The 21,415-nt window shown below is 39.5% G+C and overlaps 1 long non-coding RNA gene and 1 other non-coding gene across 2 annotated transcripts; one reads left to right on the top strand and one right to left on the bottom strand.

Annotated features, from left to right (window-relative positions):
- The first annotated feature begins 2,428 nt into the window (after positions 1-2,428).
- LOC103004699 (uncharacterized) lies at positions 2,429-21,133 on the top strand. Its single transcript, XR_003623252.2, has 4 exons — positions 2,429-2,572; positions 4,059-4,139; positions 11,098-11,164; positions 13,421-21,133. It is a non-coding gene; the product is annotated as an uncharacterized LOC103004699 (long non-coding RNA).
- On the bottom strand, positions 10,038-10,145 carry LOC114237763 (U6 spliceosomal RNA). Its single transcript, XR_003623274.2, has one exon. It is a non-coding gene; the product is annotated as a U6 spliceosomal RNA (small nuclear RNA).
- Positions 21,134-21,415: the final 282 nt, after the last annotated feature.

Genomic DNA, 21,415 nt, shown 5'->3' with positions numbered 1-21,415 from the left:
CTATTTTGTTTTTTCCAGAGGACAGAATTAGGTGGTTTAATGTAGAATTTGAAAGCATGGACTTTGGAAACAGATTGGGTGGGTTCAGATCCTGGTATTACCACTTAACCAGGCACACGAACTTGGGTAATTCTTCTGTGTCTTCTTCCTTAACTGTAAAATGGGGATTATGATGATAATGATAACACTACCAACATCATAGGTTACTGTGAGGATTAAATGAGTGCCTGACACATGCTAAGCATTATATCAGTTTTCTTAACGAGTGGAAGTGATAGGTTGATAGATTCCAGCTTATTCTAAGGAAGAATTTCCTAATAATTATAACTGTTCAAAGGAGGAACAGGATGTTCCTCAAACTAGTGCATTCCCTAGCCCTTAGTTGCTAGAATTGCTTAAGCAAAATCTTGAATGCACACTTCTGTCAGCAATCTTGCAGAATTCCTAAATTACAATACAGGTTTACCTAGATGATCTAGAATTCCTGCGTGTTAATTCATAATATGATTACTAGGTTCTCTAAGTAGCTATAACAGTATTTTACAAAAAATGTTTTGTATTTGTTAAATAAATAAATTTATTTATTTATTTATTTATTTATTTATGGCTGCATTGGGTCTTTGTTGTTGTGCACGGGCTTTCTCCAGTTGCGGCGAGCGGGGGCTACTCTTCGTTGCGGCACGCAGGCTTATTGCGGTGGCTTCTCTTGTTGCAGAGCATGGGCTCTAGGCTTGCGGGCTTCAGTAGTTGTGGCACGCGGGCTCAGTAGTTGTGGCTCGTGGGCTCTAGAGCACAGGCTCAGTAGTTGTGGCGCACGGGCTTAGTTGCTCCACGGCATGTGGGATCTTCCCGGATCAGGCATCGAACCCGTGTCCCCTGCATTGGCAGGCGGATTCTTAACTGCTGCACTACCAGGGAAGTCCCTTTGTATTTGTTTTTGTTTTTAGGAATACACATAAGAATATCTGCAATGGACTTAAATATCTACAAAGGACCTATTAAATTCTTCCTAAGAATTTTATCGTTTTTGATGCTATCATGAATGCAGGTTTTTTTTCTTTTTTTCTTTTTTAATATTTATTTATTTGGTTGCGCTGGGTCTTAGTTGCGGCAGGCGGGCTCCTTAGTTGCGGTATTCAAACTCTTAGTTGCAGCGTGCATGTGGGATCTAGTTCCCTGTCCAGGGATCGAACCCAGGCCCCCTGCATTGGGAGCGTGGAGTCCCATCCACTGCACCACCAGGGAAGTCCCCCAACACAGTTGTTTTCTTAATTTCATTTTTGTTATTAGTATAGAGTATAAAGTTGATTTTTTGTATACTGATCTTGTATCTTACAACCTTGCTAAACATGTAAGTTCTAGTAGTTTGTTTTGTTTTTGTTTTTGCTGTGTCTGTGTGCGTCTGTGTTTTCCTTATGACTTTCTACAAAGGATCATGTCATCTGCCAAGGAAAGCAGTTTTATTTCTTCCAATCTGGATGCCTTTTGTTTATTTGCCTTTTCACACTGGCTACATCCTCCAGTACAATGTAGAGTAGAGGTGGTGGGAGACTGCGTCCTTACCTTGTTTCTGATCTTAAAGGCAAAGTATTGTCTCACTATTAAATGTGATATTAGCTGTAGGTTTAGATGTCCTTTATCATAAGCTTCTGTAAAAATAAGATTCCTTGGCCTCATCTTTAGACTTAGGGAAGTGTATCTCGGAGAGCTGCAGCCATAGGGAATCTGTACTTCTAGGAAGCAGCTCAGATGACAGCCTTGATGGTGTTTGAGGACCTATACTGCCCATCGCTTGTCGCGCGCCGTTAGTGGAGCTCCCAATTACACTCTCTGCCTTTCCTGGAAGAATCACTTAAGAAAGAATCTCAATACTCCTACAGTTGGGTGTGGTAAGCAACAAGACTGTCAGTTATAACAGTTTGACATTCTGCAGAATGGCCCTCAAAGAAAAGTGACGAATCTGCTCTCGCGCATTGACCAGAACTGTAAACAGCAGTCTGGCGTTTGGGCTCTTTAGGAGTGGAAATGGGTCAAACTCAAGAGGCAAACTTGAGCTATTAAATTTGTTGCCTAGGTGTCGTGTTATGCCCAGTATTAAAAGCTCCTAGGCCTTGAGAATGAAATTATTAGTTTAATCTATAGCTTAATCTAACGATGGCTTAAAACTGCCATGCGGCCTAGCCAGACTACCTAACCACGAAGTGACACTGCTTCTACGCGGAAATAATTTTACACCCCTAAGAAATGAATTACGAGAACATTTTTCCCTAGTACCTCAACCGTGAGATCCAATCAGACGCAAAAACGGACCGAAAAAGTGATGCTGGCGCTATTGATTGACGTACATTCCAACCAACCTACAACGGAAGAAGAGCGCGCCTGCGCAAGACGTTATCCAATCCGTACTAGTGTTAGCGGAAGAGGCGGGGGTTGTGGAAACGGCCGCCGCAGGGTTGGCGGACTTGAGAAGGAGCAAAGATGGCGGAGTGAGGTGCGTTGAGGCCACCTGGCCTTTGGGCCAGGGGGAGGGCTGGCCCCCGGGCGCTCGAGTGCTTCTGCTGGCCCGTGCGAGGTAAGCCGAGAAGGCCAAGACAGGGGAACTAGCAGGAGGTGGCGCGGCCCAAGCCGTCCGAAGAACGGAGTGCGCGGAGCCCGCCAGCAGCTGGCACGGGCCTTGGCCAGGCGCGGGTTTCCTTCCGAGCGGCCCCAGGGCGGCAGCCCCGACTTTTGGGCGTGTGTTGCACCACTACTCAGACCCGACCTGCCACTGACCTTCTCAGTGCCTTCCCTTTGGCTGCCTTTGTGCTTTCGGCTTGTTGCCCGATGATTGCATCCACGCTTCTGTATATGTGGCATTCTCTGCGTCGGCCATCGGTTTATCTTTGAAGAATATCTTTGTTTTATTGATTTATTTATGCTCCTCGCCTCACGAACTTCGTGTCCACTGTTTTGCCTGAGGCTCGGGTCTCAATCGAGGCCTGTTGCGGCTCTGAGTATTTTGTGTCCCTGTCCTGTTGACCTTGAGATTTGGTGTAACAGGTTTCCCCCACTTCCTGGGATTTAATTTGAGTCTGTGTATCGTGTACGTTCTCTTGCTTACCTTTATTATATGCATTCGTTCCCACTCCCACCTCTCAAACTTTTTTAAAATCTGCGAAAGCAGCTTTGTCCTTGTATGACCTGATAGTTGCCTAATGGCGCATTAATCTCTGCTGACTCTAGGTAGAATTAACCGTAGTTTTCCAGAACTAAAGGAATCAGTGTACAATTTTTATTTATATATATATTTATAGAGAGAATGAGAAAGAGTTTGGGGAATTATTATTATAAAGTAATTTGTGTAATGGGGTGGGGTTACAAAGTATACTACTGTCAGGCATTTGTATTCGGTTCTTGTGTAATTTTATGGGGTATCTTTTTTTGTAATTTGGGTTGTTATGACCCCTCATTCCGTCTTTCAGTTAAATTGTGGGAAAAGTTTCTGAGTTGGTGAAGCCTGTTTAAAACTGGCACATTAGTTAGGCCCAGTTCGAATGACATGTCCTAATACAAATGAATGTGTCTGGTATGCTTTTTGCTGGCCCTGGATTTAGCAGAGCTGAAAATACCAGGTAAAGAAATACTTCTAAATAAGACCTTTCTGTTGCTTTTGTCCAGAGTAGTTTTTTCATTTCATCTAGGAGAAGAAAGAAGGTACTGGGCAGAGGAAAGGAACAGAACATTCTTCCTTCCTGCCTCACAAGCAGGGGAGTGATTATTTATACTAAAGCAAAGGTCTTTTGCGGAAGAAAAGTGTCCATAGCATCATCAGATTCTCAAAGGGGACAGTGTTTAAAAACTCGAGAACCACTGCTCCAGGAGTTTTGACATCTTTATAAAATTAATGCCAGTGCAGGTAGAGAGTGAATTCTTTTTGATTGTTCCTTCTGAATAGTTTTTGATAGTGATGTTTTTAAGACTAGTTTGGTTCATTTGAATAATTTTGCACATAAATGCATACAGCAAAAGTGAGGGCTGTATCCTTACTGTAATGTTCTTTTTATTTTTCCTTATCACAGGAAGAACATTTTCCTTGACTTGTAGGTGCTTTTATATTCATCTCGAAAAGAAAACAAAATTCTGAACTCAGGATTTGGCAAGTGAGTAATAGTGGCTAATGCTTTCAAATACTGTTTAAGCAGATTGGAAATCTCTAGATAGAAGTAGAACAAGAAATCATTAGCTTCAACAGAGGATGAACGTCAAAAGTGACTATAAGTTATTGGTATAATCTCTCCCTGAAGGCACTAGGGAAGGATTTGTTCCACGCTTTTCTTCTAGCTTTGGGTAGTTCTTTGGCTTGTGGCAGCATAACTCCAGTCTTCACAAGGCATTCTCCCTGTGTGTGTCTATGTCCTAAATTCTCCCTTTTATAAGGACACCAGTCAGATTAGGGGCCCACTTGGCTCCAGTATGACCTCATCTTAATTAATTACATCTGCAGTGACTCTGTTTCTAAATAAGGTCATATTTTGAGGTATTCATATGACAACATAGGAATTTGGGGAGGACACAGTTCAAACCATAATATCTACTTAGTCATATACCTTGATTGTATTATATGAAAAACATTCAATGTTGAACTGCTTTAAGGATTAAAATCTTGTATACCACTTGTATAAGGGACTTAGAGTAGTCAAAATCATAGAGACAGACAGTAGAATGGTGGTTGCCAGGGGCTGCAGGGAGGGGAAATGGAGGTTTATTATTTAATTGGTACAGAGTTTCAGATTTATAATATGAAAAGAGTTCTGGAGATGGGTGGTGGTGATGGTTGCACGATAATGTGAATGTACTTCTTACCGCTGAACTGAACACTTCAAAGGGGTTAAGATGATAAATTGTATGTTGTGTGTATTTTACAATAAAAAAAATTGAAGAAAGATGAGTGAAAAACTCCAACTATATGTATTTCAATATTAAGAAAAGGAATAAGAAGAGGGAAAAAGGAATAAATACCCTTCAGCTGGTAGAGTCTTTATCATATGCTTTTAGAGCCAAGGCTTTGTTGCTTGGATTGTAACCTTAAGTCCAGGCAGACTGTTAAATGACACAAATTCAACTGAGTAAATTTATTTATTTATTTATTTATTTAAATTGAAGTATAGTTGATTTACAATGTTGTGTTAATTTCTGCTGTACAGTAAAGTGACTCAGTTATACATATATCTATATTCTTTTTATATTCTTTTCCATTTTGGTTTATCCCAGGACATTGAATCCCAGGATATTGTATAGCGTGCTTTCACTTATGGGGAGGAAATAAATCCACTTAAGCACATCTATATTAGTATAGTCTATCCCACATCTGGGGGCAGAAACTATCCAACAAACCCAGAATTTGCTTTTCTTTTTCTTTTTTTGGCCATGCGGCATGGGGGATCTTAGTTTCCTGACCAAGGATCGAACCCATGCCCCCTGCATTGGGAGCACAGAGTCCCTGTGCTATACTGTAAGACCTTGTTGTCCATCCATTCTGTATGTAATAGTTTGCATCTACTAACCCAAACACCCAGTCCATCCATCCCTCCCCCACCCCCCGCCCCCTTGGCAACCACAAGTCTGTTCTCTATGTCTGTGAGTCTGTTTCTGCTTCTTAGATAGGTTCATTTATGTCATATTTTAGATTCCACATACACATAAGTGATATTATATGGTGTTTGTCTTTCTCTTTCTGACTTCACTTAGTATGATAATCTCTAGTTGCATCCATGTTGCTGCAAATGGCATTATTTTGTTCTTTTTTATGGCTGAGTAGTATTCCATCGTATATATATGTACCACATCTTCTTTATCCATTCATCTGTTGATGGACATTTAGGTTGTTTCCATGTCTTGTTATTGTGAATAGTGCTGCTATGAACATAGGGGTGCAGGTGTCTTTTTGAATTATATCCATTGAGTAAATTTAAAGATCTGATTGCCTTCATTAAATGATTCATCAATCAGGTAGCCTCCCATCTAACAAATAGAAAGGAGCTCTGCTGAGCTGTAGAAAAGGAAAGAAAGGTGAAAAGGGGGCAGAAAAAGGAAATTATTAGCAAAGAATGCGTTATTTCAGGAAAGGTCATCCTCCTAAGAGGAACGGAAGGATTCTGCTGACCAGGTAATTCCAGACTGACTGGTTAAAGGTTACATTTCTGGAGGAGATTGAACTGCAGTTAGGTTAGGTATTAAGTCTTGGTTAGGTGATGTGGGTTTAACACAAGGGACTCCATTTTGGGCCTGAGTAATAGAAACTTGACATTGGTATAGCACAATATTCCTAGCAATCTATCCATCTATAGGGAACTGATGTAAATAAATGTAGCTGCTTCTGTACTTACAAGGTAGCTTTAAATTCTGATACAGAATTATCTCTAATATACATGAAAGGGAAGAAAGCAAGGTGCAGAACAAGGTGTATAGTGTGCTTTCATTTATGGGGAGGAAATAAATCCACTTAAGCACATCTATATTTGTATAGTCTATCCCACATCTGGGGGCAGAAACTGTCCAACAAACCCAGCATTTGTTTTTCTTTTTCTTTTTTTGGCCATGTGGCACGGGGGATCTTAGTTTCCTGACCAAGGATCAAACCCATGCCCCCTGCATTGGGAGCACAGAGTCTTAACCACAGGACCGCCAGGGAAGTCCCAGCATTTGTTTGTTTGTTGTTTTTTTTTATAATGTTTTAAAAAATTAATTTATTTTTTATTTTTGGCTGAGTTGGGTCTTTGTTGCTGCACGTGGGCTTTCTCTAGTTGCGGCGAGCGGGGGCTACTCTTCGTTGTGGTGCGCGGGCTTCTCATTGTGGTGGCTTCTCTTGTGGAGCCTGGGCTCTAGGCGTGTGGGCTTCAGTAGCTGTGGCTCACGGGCTCTAGAGTGCAGGGTCAGTAGTCATGGCGCACGGGCTTAGTTGCTCCGCGGCATATGGGATCTTCCCAGACCAGGGCTCGAACCCGTGTCCCCTGCATTGGCAGGCGGATTCCCAACCACTGCGCCACCAGGGAAGCCCCCAGCATTTGTTTGTTTTGTGGTTTTTTTTTTTAATTTTATTTATTTATTTATTTTTGGCTGTGTTGGGTCTTTGTTTCTGTGTGAGGGCTTTCTCTGGTTGCGGCGAGCGGGGGCCACTCTTCATCGCGGTGCGCGGGCCTCTCACTATCGCGGCCTGTCTTGTTGCGGAGCACAGGCTCCAGACGCGCAGGCTCAGCAATTGTGGCTCATGGGCCTAGTCGCTCCGCGGCATGTGGGATCTTCCCAGACCAGGGCTCGAACCCGTGTCCCCTGCATTGGCAGGCAGATTCCCAACCACTGCGCCACCAGGGAAGCCCTGTTTTTAATAAGACACTTTAAAATTTAATTTGAATGACAGTGCTGTCCATTGTGTTTTATGAAATGTGTTCTGAATTTACATAGCAAAGTAAGAAAGTATTTAACTCCCATGGTATATCATTCTTCCTGTCCTTAAAGGAAGTGAAATGTTTGAGCTATTTATTGATGTGTAACAAATTACCTAAAATTTAGTGGATTAAAACAACAGTAAACATTTATTATCTTGCACAGTTTGTGTGGGTCAGGAGTTAGGGTTTCTGGTTTGGAGTCTCTTACAGGGTTACAGTCAAGATACTAGCTGGGGTGGCAGTCATCTGATTCCATGGTGGCTCATTCACATGGCTAGCAAATTCATGCTGGTTGTGGAAAGCCTCATTCCTACCACTGTCAGCCTCTTCCAGGGCTGCTTGAGTGTCATGATACAGCAGCTGGCTTTTACCAGAACAGGCAATTCAGGAGAGCAAGGCAGAAGCCACAATCCCATCTATGACCTTGCCTCAAAAGTCACTCACTGTCACTTCCTCCTCATTCTGTTGGTCGTTGTTTAGACACCAACTAGCATACTGCAATACAATTCTGACACTAACCATCTGGAATTAATGCAGACCCCACAAGTCAAAAGGGCATGATCCCCCAAGAAGACTGCCCTCACTTTAGATGCCAGCAGCACTTTGGAGGATCCCCAGGCCACCTGCACTTCTGACCAACTGACTGCAGATTCAAGGGTTCCCATGACCCTGTCAGAACCAATCTTTGGTTTCATATTTATTTATTTTTTCCTTCCTTCTGGCTGCTTTGGGTTTAGTTTATTCTTTTTCTAGTTCCTTAAGGTATAAAGTTAGGTTGTTGATTTGATATTCTTCTTCATTTTTAATTTAAGCATTTACAGCTGTATATTACTCTTAGCACTGCTTTTGCTGCATCCTGTGAGTTTTGGTATGCTGTGTTTTTGTTTTCATTTGTCTCAAGATATTTTCAAATTTCCCTTGTGATTTCTTCTTTGACCCATTGGTTGTTTAGGAGTGTGTTGTTTAATTTCCACTGGTTCATTGACTGTAAATTCCAACGATTTGTAGTCTCCCTCTAGGGACAAAGGCCAGTCAAATTTTTTATTATACAGTAGTCACATAGATGAACCCTGATTCATTTTTAGAAGGGATTATTAAAGGGTGTGAATACCAGGAGGCAGCAGTAAGGGGGGACCGCCATAGAAGCTGACTACTACATAAAGTCATTTGACTCATATCTGGCTAGCCCAAGAGCTTCATTGAAAATTCCTATTTTCCCTTTTCATCCTCTCAATAAGTCAGATTTTCTAATATAAAGTTACATTTTTTGTATAATCAACAGCACTAAACAAGTGAGTTCAGAGACCCAGAAATGCATAGTAAGGCACCAGCTTTACAGGAATGTATTTGTAAGTTTTGTAGATCAGAGTGTATAGTTGTACTTTCTTCACCTAACTCTAGAACCTGTCTATTTAAATTTTAGCTCATGTTGGCTAAGTATATTTAAGAGCCCTGCTATTCAGTTATTCAACAAATTTTTATTAAGTGCTTATTATGGGTCACATGCTATTCTAGGTGCCTGGGATTCACCAGTGAACAAAACAGGTTCCTTCCTGGTGGAGGTTACATTTTAGACAGGACACATGAGAAACATAATAAGTATTGTACCTTACATAAGTACCTTATGTAGTGTTTCATGCATGGATTAAAAGGAAAAGTAGAAAAAGGTAAAGGGGAATGGTGGGGATACATCTGTGGATAGGATGGGGGGAACAATGTAATCTTAAATCAGGGCTCAGAGTAGGCCTCTTTGAGAAAATGACAGTTGAATAAAAACTTCAAGGTGAGGGGATTAGCTCTGTGGGTACCTGGTGAGAGAGTCTTCTCACAAAGAGAACAGCCAGTACACAGGCTATAAGGTAGCGTGTCTGACATTCCAGGAAGAGCAGAGTCCAGTATGGTTGTAGCCCATGATGAAGGGGGAGATAGAATTGGCATCAAAAGAGATACAGTGGGGATCTTATGCGGAATTTTGGGTAATGGTCAAAACTTTGGCTTTTATACTAAGCTACTATTCATTCAGTTTTCAAATGGGACCTACAGTTTGTGATTCAAACACGTGAGTTTAGAGTTGAATAGTCATGTTTGAGATGTGAAACGGTATTATGAAGAGAATACAAGCTTATGATGTTCTATCATTATTGCCTAATATTAAGATGTAGATTGGGGGATAAGGTTTATATATGATGAATGTATGCATTTTTATTAGTTGATATTGCTAAAGGAATTTGTCTTTAAAAGAGTCTAGACAGTTTCCCTATTAAGAAAAGGTGCGTTTTTGGGACTTCCCTGGTGGCACAGTGGTTGAGAATCTGCCTGCCAATGCAGGGGACACGGTCGAGCCCTGGTCCAGGAAGATCCCACATGCCACGAAGCAACTAAGCCTGTGCACCACAACTACTGAGCCTGTGGTCTAGAGCCCACGAGCCACAACTACTGAAGCCCACGCGCCTAGAGCCCATGCTCCACAACAAGAGAGGCCACTGCAATGAGAAGCCCGCGCACCACAACGAAGAGTAGCCCCTGCTCGCTGCAGCTAGAGAAAGCCTGTGCACAGCAGTGAATACCCAACGCAGCCATAAATGACGGAATGAATGAATAAATAAATAAATTTAAAATATGGAACGCTTCACGAATTTATGTGTCATCCTTGCGCAGGGGCCATGCTAATCTTCTCTGTATCATTCCCAATTTTAGTATATGTGCTGCTGAACCAAGCACAAGAAAAGGTGCATTTTTAAAATTGAAGTATAGTTAATTTACAATGTTGTGTTTCAGGTGTACAGCAGAGTGATTCAGTTTTATATATATATGTGTGTATATATATACATACACACATACATATGTATTCTTTTTCAGATTCTTTTCCATTATAGGTTATTCCAAGATATTGAGTATAGTTCCCTGTGCTATATGGTAGGTCTTTGTTTGCCTATTTTATACATAGTAGTGTGTATATGTTAATCCCAGACTCCTAATTTAGCCGCCATCCCCTTTGGTAACCATAAGTTTTTTATGTCTGTGAGTCTGTTTCTGTTTTGTAAATAAGTTCATTTGTATCATTTTTTTTTAGGTTCCACATATAAATGATATCATATGGTATTTGTCCTTCTGTCTCTGACTTAACTTCACTTAATATGATAATTTCTACATCCATTCATGTTGCGGCAAATGACATTAAGGAAAAGGTGCTTTTTTTCTTTTTCTTTTTTTTGGGCCAAGCCGCATGGCATGCGGGATCTTAGCTCCCTGATCAGGGATCGAACCCGTGCCTCCTGCGCTGGAAGCACGGAGTCTTAACCACTGGACCTCCAGGGAAGTCCCAAAAAGGTGCATTTTTAAAAGACTTCTTTGGTACTTATTTGGTTTATATAGAATTCTTTCAGCATATTTACTTGTGGAAAGAACTAGCTTGTATCTTCTTTCCCCCTCAACATTACTGCCAGTTATCTGGCCATTAGAATTGAGCTACAGAACAGTCTAGTGGCTGGTGCAAGCTTTGAACTAGCCTGAGTAAGCTTATATAATGAAACAGCTCTTTTCTCCATAGGGTTCTAAAGGCCTGTATGTGGATATTCTCAGTTTTTTCTCTCACTTCCTCTGCTGCTTTTATAACAAATGCAAATTCTGTAGTTCTTTACCTTCTGAATTAATTTACATTTTCCTTTTGTAGGCTTTGAATCAGAACTGTCTCATCTTCAACCAGAAGAGGTTATTCAAGCTCAGTTTGGAGTTGAGAGGTATTTTTGAATCTCTGTGACGTACTAAAAATGGAGGGCTAGGAAGACTAGTTAGCCAGTCACCATTGGCCATTTTTGTAAGCTTAAGTAATTTATTTAAGCTTTTGGTATGTACCTGTGATTTATTTATTTATTATCGTACATACATAAAATTTATCATTTTAACTATATTTAAATGTATAGTTCAGTGGCATTAAGTATATTCACATTGTTCTGCAACCACTACCGCTATTTCCAGAACTTATTCATCATCCCAAACAAACTCAATACCCATTAAGCAGTAACTCTCCACTTCCCTGCCCCGCACCCCACCCACCCCCTGCCCCAGTTCCTAGTTACCTCTATTCCACTTTCTTTCTCTGAATTTGCCTAGTCTAGTTACCTCATGTAAGAGGACTTACACAATATTTGTCCTTTTTTTGTCTGATGTACTTTTGCAGATATTTGCAATTTAACAAGTGTGATGTTTAACAGCAGTGAACTGCTAATGTTTTTACATGCTTGCATTTGGCGATCATGCTACAGTACATATTGTTTTACCTGTGTTTATAGTTCACAAAATTTCTATTGTTCACTCTTGGTCTTAGGTAGTTGAAGATAATTCCGAGTAAGATGACACATATGGTTTTGAGTATTAAGTATTTAAGCATCAACTTTGGAGTACAGTACTGGTTTTATTTATTTATTTACTCTATAAATTTATTTATTTATTTATAAATTTATTTATTTATGGCTGTGTTGGGTCTTCGTTGCTGCACGCTGGCTTTCTCTAGGTGTGGCGAGCGGGGGCTACTCTTCGTTGTGGTGCACGGGCTTCTCACTGCAGTGGGTTCTTTTGTTGTGGAGCATGGGCTCTAAGCATGCGGGCTTCAGTAGCTGTGGCACATGGGCTCAGTAGTTGTGGCTCATGGACTCTAGAGCACAGGCTCAGTAGTTGTGGTGCACGGGCTTAGTTGCTCAATGGCACGTGGGATCTTCCCGGATGAGGGCTCAAACCCGTGTCCCCTGCATTGGCAGGTGGATTCTTAACCACTGCACCACCAGGGAAGTCCTGCAATACTGCTTTGAAACACAAATGTTTTATTTTTTTTTAATTTTTAAATTTTTAAATATTTATTTATTTTTGACTATGTTGGGTCTTTATTGCTGCATGTGGGCTTTCTCTAGTTGTGGTGAGCAGGGGCTACTCTTTGTTGCAGTGCATGGGCTTCTCATTGCGGTGGCTTCTTTTGTTGCGGAGCACAGGCTCTAGGGGCATCGGCTTCAGTAGTTGTGGCACGTGGGCTTAGTTGCTCCGCGGCATGTGGGATCTTCCTGTACCAGGGCTCGAACCCATATCCTCTGCATTGGCAGGCAGATTCTTAACCACTGTGCCATCAGGGACGTCCCAACATAAATGTTTTATATAGAATCATTTCATGGACTGTATGACTCCATTTGCATAAGAGGAAATTAACATGTGTATCTCATTTTATATAATGCAAGTTTTTATATAATTCTAGCTTTTTGTATCATACTTACACAAGTTTCCTGGCTACTGCTTCTGCTTTTCTTTCTTTCTTTTTATTTATTTATTTGTTAGTTTGTTCTTATTTTTTATTTATTTATTTTTTTGGCTGCACCCTTATGCATGTGGGATCTTAGTTCCCCGACTAGGGATTGAACCCATGCCCCCTGCATTGAAAGGTGGAATCTTAACCACTGGACCACTGGGGAAGTCCCTGCTTCTGCTTTTCTTTCTTTTTTTTTTTTAAATAAATTTATTTTTTTTTAATTTTTGGCTGTGTTGGGTCTTCGTTGCTGCGCACGGGCTTTCTCCAGTTGCGGTGAGCAGGGGCTACTCTTCGTTGCAGTGCACGGGCTTCTCGTTGCGGTGGCTTCTCTTGTGGAGCATGGGCTCTAGGTGCACAGGTTCAGTAGTTGTGGCTCGCGGGCTCTAGAGCTCAGGCTCAGTAGTTGTGGCGCACAGGCTTAGTTGCTCCACGGCATGTGGGGTCTTCCCGGACCAGGTCTTGAACCTGTGTCCCTTGCATTGGCAGGCGGATTCTTAACCACTGCGCCACCCGGGAAGCTCCCCCGCTTCTGCTTTTCCAGTGATAATACTGAATTTGGTGGTGTGGTTGGACATTTTCTTTTAAACAATATGTAATCCAAAAAAATTTTCTCTGTGTGTTTTAAATACTATTTTTAAAAAGTAAGCTCATATAGAAGTACCTATCTTAATCTTCCTGTTTTCAATTTATTTTGTATTTCCAGGTATTTCTATGTTGTCTCCTGGAGTGGGGTTGTCCTGCTTCTTTTATCGGGCCACCTTCCCTATTCTTGAAATGTGGATATCTCTTCTCTACACTTTACCTCCATGATTTGGACTGGAAAAGGCTGCTTTTCTTTTTGTTCCACCTCTCAGATTCAAAGAAGAGAAGCCCCTGGGATGCAGTCATCCTGCTAATAACTTCTCTAGGAAGAAAGAAGCAACTGACATGCATCTTCTGCTGCAATTTGCTTAATCACACATAATTTTACAAGCTGAAAGCTGATATCATTTGAAACAGGTGCTTAGATGGCGATATTTTTGAATTCTTTAGCTTTTGTTCCAGACAAGAAGACGAAATAGCAAGCATGCGTGACATCAGGGTGTTTTTTTTTAACGTCTTCCAGTTTTAGCCACTGTTGTGATAAGCACAGTTGAGACTTGCAGCAGTAAATTCCAAATATGTGTTCTAATTTGAAGTGAAAGAGATGCTTAAAAAATTACATATATATCTAATACCTGGCTCATCCTTTGGCATAGATTTACTGGATAAGAACAAAGGTCCAGTTTTGCAATAAAACCTTTGATGTGATAAAGAAGCATAAAGACAGGATATCACAAGGTTAGTTGCATATGTGAGTACATCATCACAACTCTATAAATACACATTTTTACATGTGTAAGTCCACATTTTTGGATGATAAGAGGGATATTTCTCCTGGAGAAGGAAGCTGTGGTGGACTTCTTTCTCAGAAGTCTTTGGATATATGGTATTTTTTAATGTTTTTTCATTCTTCTAAGGAATAACCACATTGTGCAGATGCTAACCCTATGAATGCACGCTTGGGTTTAGTGAACGGTTGGTAAAAGGAAACTAAACAGTTCTGAGTCCAGGGATGGAACCCTCTTCACCACCCTAGGATGAGAAGCTACTGTATTACAAATTAGTTCATTCTTTTTCGTGCAGTCTTATTTATATAGCACTTGAGACTTGGTTTTACATGCTGCTAAGGCTGGAAGAAAAGGGGCAAAAGTGGTTTTTCTGTTCAGAAGATCTAGGGATGGACCCTACAGTATGACCTGCCTTCACCTTTGGACATACAGGAGTGGAGAAAAAAATGTGGAAAGTTTCCATATTACTCCTTTCTCCTAAGAAAAAGAAGGAAAATGCTTTATGCAGCTCCATCTGACTTTATGGCGTTTCACATTCTATAGCTCTGTTTTTTGTAAAAGGTTAAGTAACTTTTTTCCTTTGATCCAAGATGGGTTCTTGGGTATTTGCTTTATTTTTCTAGGCAATAGGTGTATGTTCGGCTGAAAAGGCTGGGACTGAGGTAACTTTCCCCAGTTGGAACCGAACTTTCTCATCAGAGAATGGGCCTCAGAAGAAATGTTCCCAGACTGTGGTTGGGTCAGTGTAGATTTAGAAGAAATCCAGGGTCTGAAAAAACTCAAACAAGAAAAATAGTTCCAGTAAGAAATAATGAATTTCCTTTCTTCCTGTTAAAACTTAACAACTATCTGATGAACAGACTACAGGGTAAAGCCGTCCTTGCTTCCAAATCAACAGAGGACCATTGTATGAATTGCCAGGTGTTTACATAAGAAGAATGAAACCTTTATAAGTTTTTGTGAGTAGAGAAAGAATTTAAAGCTGGTTAGATGAAATTAAGAACGAATCATCTTAGATCATCTCTGTGATACAGGGAATGTTTGCCCAGGGCCATACATGTTGTGCTGTTGAAATCTTGGGGCAGATTTACCAGAATTTGAGAGTGATAGAAATAGCCAAAAATTTGAAATATTGAGCACTCTTAATGATGAGTTAAATTGGTCAACCAGTTTGAATTGGCATACGGAAGCGTTTTAGTAAAATAATTACATAATATAGATAAAATATAATTTCCTTTAATTGGGGGCAATTACTGAGTGGTAAAGCATAGTGTAACTTGGATAAAGGTAACTTAAATTTTTCTCTTAAGTAACTTCTCAGCCACTTCCTGATGTTTTCTATCAGTATTTTGGAATTGATAAAGACAGAATGGAACTTACATACATGAGTCCCATTGGTATGTTGGGAATATCATATCATGGAGAATTTGTATCTTCAGTTGTCTGTTACCCATCCTCCCCATGTTTTTGGGGGCAACTTTTTGGGTAGGATTGTTTGGCAGGGGATAGAGACCCTCTACTGTCAGCACCAGTGAAACCATCTCTGGCCCACTTGTTTGAATAATTGTGTGTGTATCAGACTCATCTTCTCCAATTGCTTTACATATTTTCATTTCAAAGCTAAGAGAACCACTGTTTAATGCTTTCAAGTTGTTTCTGCATCTTCCATGATTTTCACCAGATGGCATTTAACAAAATGGGTATATTCCAGTTGTATTTGCCCAGTGTTTACTTAATACATCTACGTTGTTTTCCCTGGTCTATTTTGGTCCACTTCATGATGGCAAAAGCTATAATTTTAGGCAGGACTATGCCTCAGTCTGTAGCTGTGCCTGCTTCCTTTGCTCATCCATGTTAGCTGGCAGTTTTTCTTTTAAAAAGTTGAACAAAAATGGGATATGTGCAATAGAAATATATATATGTATATTTTAATACTTGTGGACAAATGTTACAAGTTGTTTAAGAACAACAAAATCACCAATGTCTTCCATTTTGAGATGTGTATAGTTTTGTAAGCATTAGTGCTTGGTAGCATATTGTAGTGCCATGTTAGGGGTTAGTGCATGAGCCTAGTAATAATTTAAACTTCAGGATGAATTATTGATAATAACTAATAGTGTAAAAAGAGTGGAAAATCTATACCTTTTCTTTTCTCATAAATATCTGAATCCGTGATATTCTCCCTGGGGAAAAGAGATTAAGGCCAAAAAGACTCATTTATGAATAGAAATATGGGGTCACAAGGTGAGATACTGTCTTTGAGGATTTTTAAGTTTTCCATGAGGTAGGAAACCAGTTGCCTTTGTGTGTTATGAAACCTTATATCAAAATGAGGCCCCATTTCATGATTCTGCTTTGCTCTCTTTGAGGTGAGACTGTTCTTACACTGTTTTCACATTGTATGTCTTGTAGGTTTATTGTTTTCCCACTCTTTTTGCATCAGATTATTTTACATTTTGCATGTCTTACTGAGATGCTTTGTTAATTGCTCAAGTGAGTGCTTTTCTAATCTGAAGACCATTTATGTTTCCTATCTGCAGTATGCTACATGTTAACAGAAGAACACTGGTCAGTAGTTCAGAGTGTCCTAGATTAATTTCTCATGGGCTTTTCCTGTTTCCAAATTTGCTGAATTGTGTATTGATAAGATTCCAGACCTTTTCATGAGAATTGGCAATGTAGCTAAATGGAGGCTACCTAGGTTGCCATGTATTAATATTAACCCCTGCTTGGTTATAGTAAATTGCCTCAGACAGCTTTCACTCTTTTCCTTATAGAAATAAAAGTTGTTTTGTTCTGAAAGCATAGCTTTCTGTAGAAAAGAAATTCCTACCTCTAAAAGCTTTCTTGAGAACTTGGAAATGGCAGTTTTCTGGGGTGATTTTTAAATCTCAGTATTAGGAGAGTCCAGGATTTATTGCCACAGATTCTATAGTTAGTATGATAGGAAATGCAAAACTTTTTTAATGTGGTGTGTCTCGTGTGCAGAAGCAGGCTTAAAGAAATTGACTCTTGGGCAGCAAATCTCGAGGGACCCAGGTTTAGATTCTTATAGTGTACTTAAAGTAGTTGTACTCTTGGTTCAAGTAGTTTAGCACCTGGGAGAATCCACTTCTGAAAAGCATTTAAACATTTAAAAAAATACCTCTGAAAAGGTAATGAATGCAAAATAGCACAGTATGTAGGAAAGAATATTTCCTATTGCAAAAAAAAAAAAAAGCCATAAAACAAACATAATTTTCAAGAGGTAGAATTTCAGTAGCAATAACAGTTTTGCATGTATACTAAGTTGCGTTAGCAGGGTTGTACAGTAGAATACTACTTGAGTTTGAGGCTCTGTGATAACAGAATTCAATGAAAGGAAAAAGATGTTGTAGGTAAAGAGTATATAAAAGGTACTTTAAAAAAAAAAACTATGAATGTATATGAATATATCATTATGTGAGAAATAGCAACTTTTGTGCAAGTTAAAGGTTAAAGACCCTACTTGTTTGCTAGAGCAGAGGGTTAGAGCCATTTAATTTAAGCTTTTCTAATGCTTAACCTGGAAACAAACGTACTCCTACTGAGTAACCCCACTGAAGCTCATCGTGTGGGGATTTTGCTTATGATGTTTCTTTTAACAGGCATTTATAAAATGGCATCCTTTTTGCTTTGTCACCTCATCTTTCTCCATTAGTTTCCTGGGTACATTTTTTAAAGAGAGAGAAAAGTTTGTTGTGTGTGTATATTTAGAGTTTAAAAAAACAGACCAAGAACTTGGATAGCTGGCTTTTCCTCATGCCTGGTAGTGTAGGGGCGTTAGGATTTAAAGGTATGAAGCAAAAGGATTGAAGGGAATGGCCAAAGACAGTACACTGTCTAATGTAGATGTGCCAAGGCCTGTGACTGCTTATTTTAACAAGAACCCAGCAAACTAGTTTCTTGATCTGAAGAATCACACAGCTCTCACATCAGGATGTAATAGTGGAACAAGGGTGACTTCTTACTCCCTTTTACCTCATGTTCATCTTGGCCATTTAGCATCTTGAAGATCCCTGAAAAGATTGTGTCTGTGTTCCCTTGTTTTCCCAGGGGAAAAAACTGAAAGATGAGTGGATCTAAGAAAATAGTGCCTCTTGAATATTAAATTCTTAAATGGCAACTCCAAAGGATAGAGAGAAGGCTATATTAAGTTGATTATAGCTCCTCTTTAAATGTCCTATGTCTTCAGTTTTGTGTTAGAGACATTGGAATAACCAAGCAATATTCAAACATCTGCACGATCATGAGGACACCACTGCATATTACAGTGATGTCAGTAACAGTTTAATTACTTAGAACAATTAAAGATTACCCTTAATAGCCACATTCATAGTTTTAAATGCTCAAATGTGCTACAAGTTTTTGTAGTCTCAAAGTATGGTTGATACTTTTCAATGTTGTTTTGGTCTCATGTTTACTCTTTGTGTACCTGTGATATGCAAAATATGAAGAGACCCTTGGCCTCCAGGAGTTTACATTCTCATGGTGCTGCTGGTGCAAGCAAATTGCTTCTGGTTTATTCAGAACATTGCTTGGCTGTTAATTATACCATGTTTGGAAGGATTCCTTGGCCAATAGTTTTCAAAAGCAGAGGGCTATGCTAAACTTCAGGGCATTGATTTTTGAGTTTACATTGTATTAGCTCTGCTGTTCATGAACTCCTTTTCCCCAGGGAGCTGTGCAGGTAATGCTCATTAATGTGAATCAAACTATTCTGCCTAAGAGCATCTTCATCATCTCTATACCACCTATGCTCTTCTATGCCGCCACTGTCAGTAAATGGCCAAGAAAACTCACTGCTCCAGAGGACATCTCTCAGTACTCTATTTCCCCAAATTTTTACATCATTCTCTACCCAAAAGGACCAGAATTTGCAATTAATCCTTTTATAACTGAATAGTGGTCCTAATTTTAACCTTTGTGTGTGTGACTTTTGTACCTCTGTTCTGAAGCAGCATTGTGATAGATGCGGAGCACCTGCCTGCATTTCTAAGCAATCACTTTATTAACCCACATTTTCAGTTGAAACTTTGCATGTATCCTTGTGATTTCCCCTACTTCCTCTGAGTCAAGGGGTTTACTCTGCATGTTTATTAAAAGTGGGTCTGGATGGAAGTGCAAGCAATAGTGGCAGGCCCATAACTCTTATTTTAGAGTATAATATTCTAATGCATGGTTGAAAATGTCCAGTGTTATGTGGCTACTAGTAATTAGATATATGCATTTATTAACAATGAAGCAATATAGACTTAAACCACTAGCTTGAATTTATTGTTTGGATTATTAGTTTTCATTTTCTAAGATTATCTTACTTCCATTGAAAATGGAAGCTAGAAGATAAACAGGGGCAACCATAAGACATTCAAACTGTCAGGAATAGAGCATAACAGTGCTCACCCTCTGACCTCTTGCCTGGTTCCATTAGTCCCCAAGCATGTTTAAAAACAAAAGGCACAAACTAAGCATGTTCAAATAAATAAAGAAGCTGCTATGGCTGTAATAATCAGAAAGGTGCAGAGTTTCAGAAGGAGTATGGAATACCAGTGTGGAAGATGTAGAGTAACTAGGGATGGGGTTTGTCTGATACAGTTTTATGTGGCTTAAGTTTGGATCTCTTAAGACTAGAATCTTGGAAGTGAATAGAGGCAACATGGACATATTTCAGATGTTCCAGGATTTCCAGGTAACTAGGTGACTTTTTGGATGGTACTGGTATTACGCAGCCATAAAAGATCCTTCCAGCAAAGGAGCCCATTCCATTTTATGGAAATAGTCCTTAAAATATAGACACATCTGTGGTTTGGTTTTTCTGTTGTTACTGTATTTAAGTTTTTAAAAAAATTTTTTTATAGCCGGAGTTTTATCCTTGATGTTTTGGTTAGACTTGATAATTTGTTGGCCTAAAGCTTTTGATGCCAGGTAGACGGGAGCAAGTTTTCCCGTTTTGAAAAAAAGAAGAACCTTGCTGTTTATTTTCTTACTTGATGCAGAAAATAGATCAATTCATTGTAATAGCTTAAAATTTTTTGAGATGATTCCTGACTTTGAAATAACCCATGTAAGTACATGTGATCATGACAAATAATGTACAAATGTGATTCATTATATCTGAAAGAGACCTAAGTAGAAGAGAATTCAAGATTAGACTGGATGATTTTCACTAGGCCCCTTCCAGGTTTCATGTTCTATGACTGAAAAATAATTTTTCCAAAATTATTTCAACCTCATTTTAATCTTCGCTGTGGGATTTCACTCTGAATACCTTTAGGAATGTTTAAGTGGAATGGTAACTTTCCAGTAGTTCCTAATTGAATAACTTATAGTCCTTTTACCCAATTCAGGAAGTGAAATGTCATATCCCATATGTAAAGTTTCTGCTTGGTACTTATCAATAACATGTCTGCCAAACAATGAAACCAGTAAAGATTTAAGGACAGAGTTTCTCTAATCTCTGTTCCTGTTATTTCCACTAGACCATATTAAAATGTTAATATTAGAATCCCAGGCATCACAGATTTCTCCAGGAACCCATACTCCTAACAAGAACCTTAGATATCTTAAGGTTAGAATTTTCAAAAGATTTTGTCTCCCTTGGTGGTGGTATGCCATGCCATAGATTAAAATATAATTTTCTCCCAGGGATAAATATTCTGGCAATACATTATCATCAGTCCGTAAGCAACAGTAATAGTCTTGGCGCTTACCTTAAAACCACCTATCAATCACTGGTAATTTAAAAGATTTATGTTAGAATAACCTTTGCATAGAGTTTTATTTCAGTAGCTTTTGTTTTTACTTGCTGTTCAGATCTTCATTGCCTCATTGGTATATAAGATAATGTTAAAAGAATTTCATTGAATGTTTGAAGTTTTACAAAAGGCAGCTTGCTTTCTAATCTATGCATCTTTGGGATTTTAGAAGAAATATTCTTTGCTGTAAAAAGGAACTGCTGTAAAAGTTGGAAACTCTGCGCCTGTGTACATATATATTTTGGCAATAAAGCAGCATGGGCTGAGAATGCACTGAAATTTCACTGTGTTGTTACTTGGAATGGGTAATTCTAATAATGCAGTAAATTATGGAGATGGAAGAAGGAGCCTATCCACAGACCTGTGCTTAGGTAGGTGCCAGATGTCAAATAAAGAAGACAAAAGACCTGGGTTTCTTGATGCCAAGTTGTGGCAGTTTCTGTTGTAGTTCAAGGGAAAAACAGGCAACCCTATGAATAAAGAGGCACCTTATTTAAACTATGCCCTTATGCCATCCCGTTTTACCTTTAGGGCCAACCTTATGCTAGGTCTAGG

The sequence above is a fragment of the Balaenoptera acutorostrata genome, chromosome 3 (genome assembly GCF_949987535.1).
Source record: "Balaenoptera acutorostrata chromosome 3, mBalAcu1.1, whole genome shotgun sequence".
Lineage (NCBI taxonomy): Eukaryota > Metazoa > Chordata > Mammalia > Artiodactyla > Balaenopteridae > Balaenoptera > Balaenoptera acutorostrata.
Note: the sequence above shows the minus strand (reverse complement) of the source record. Positions and strands in the feature narration are given on the sequence as shown.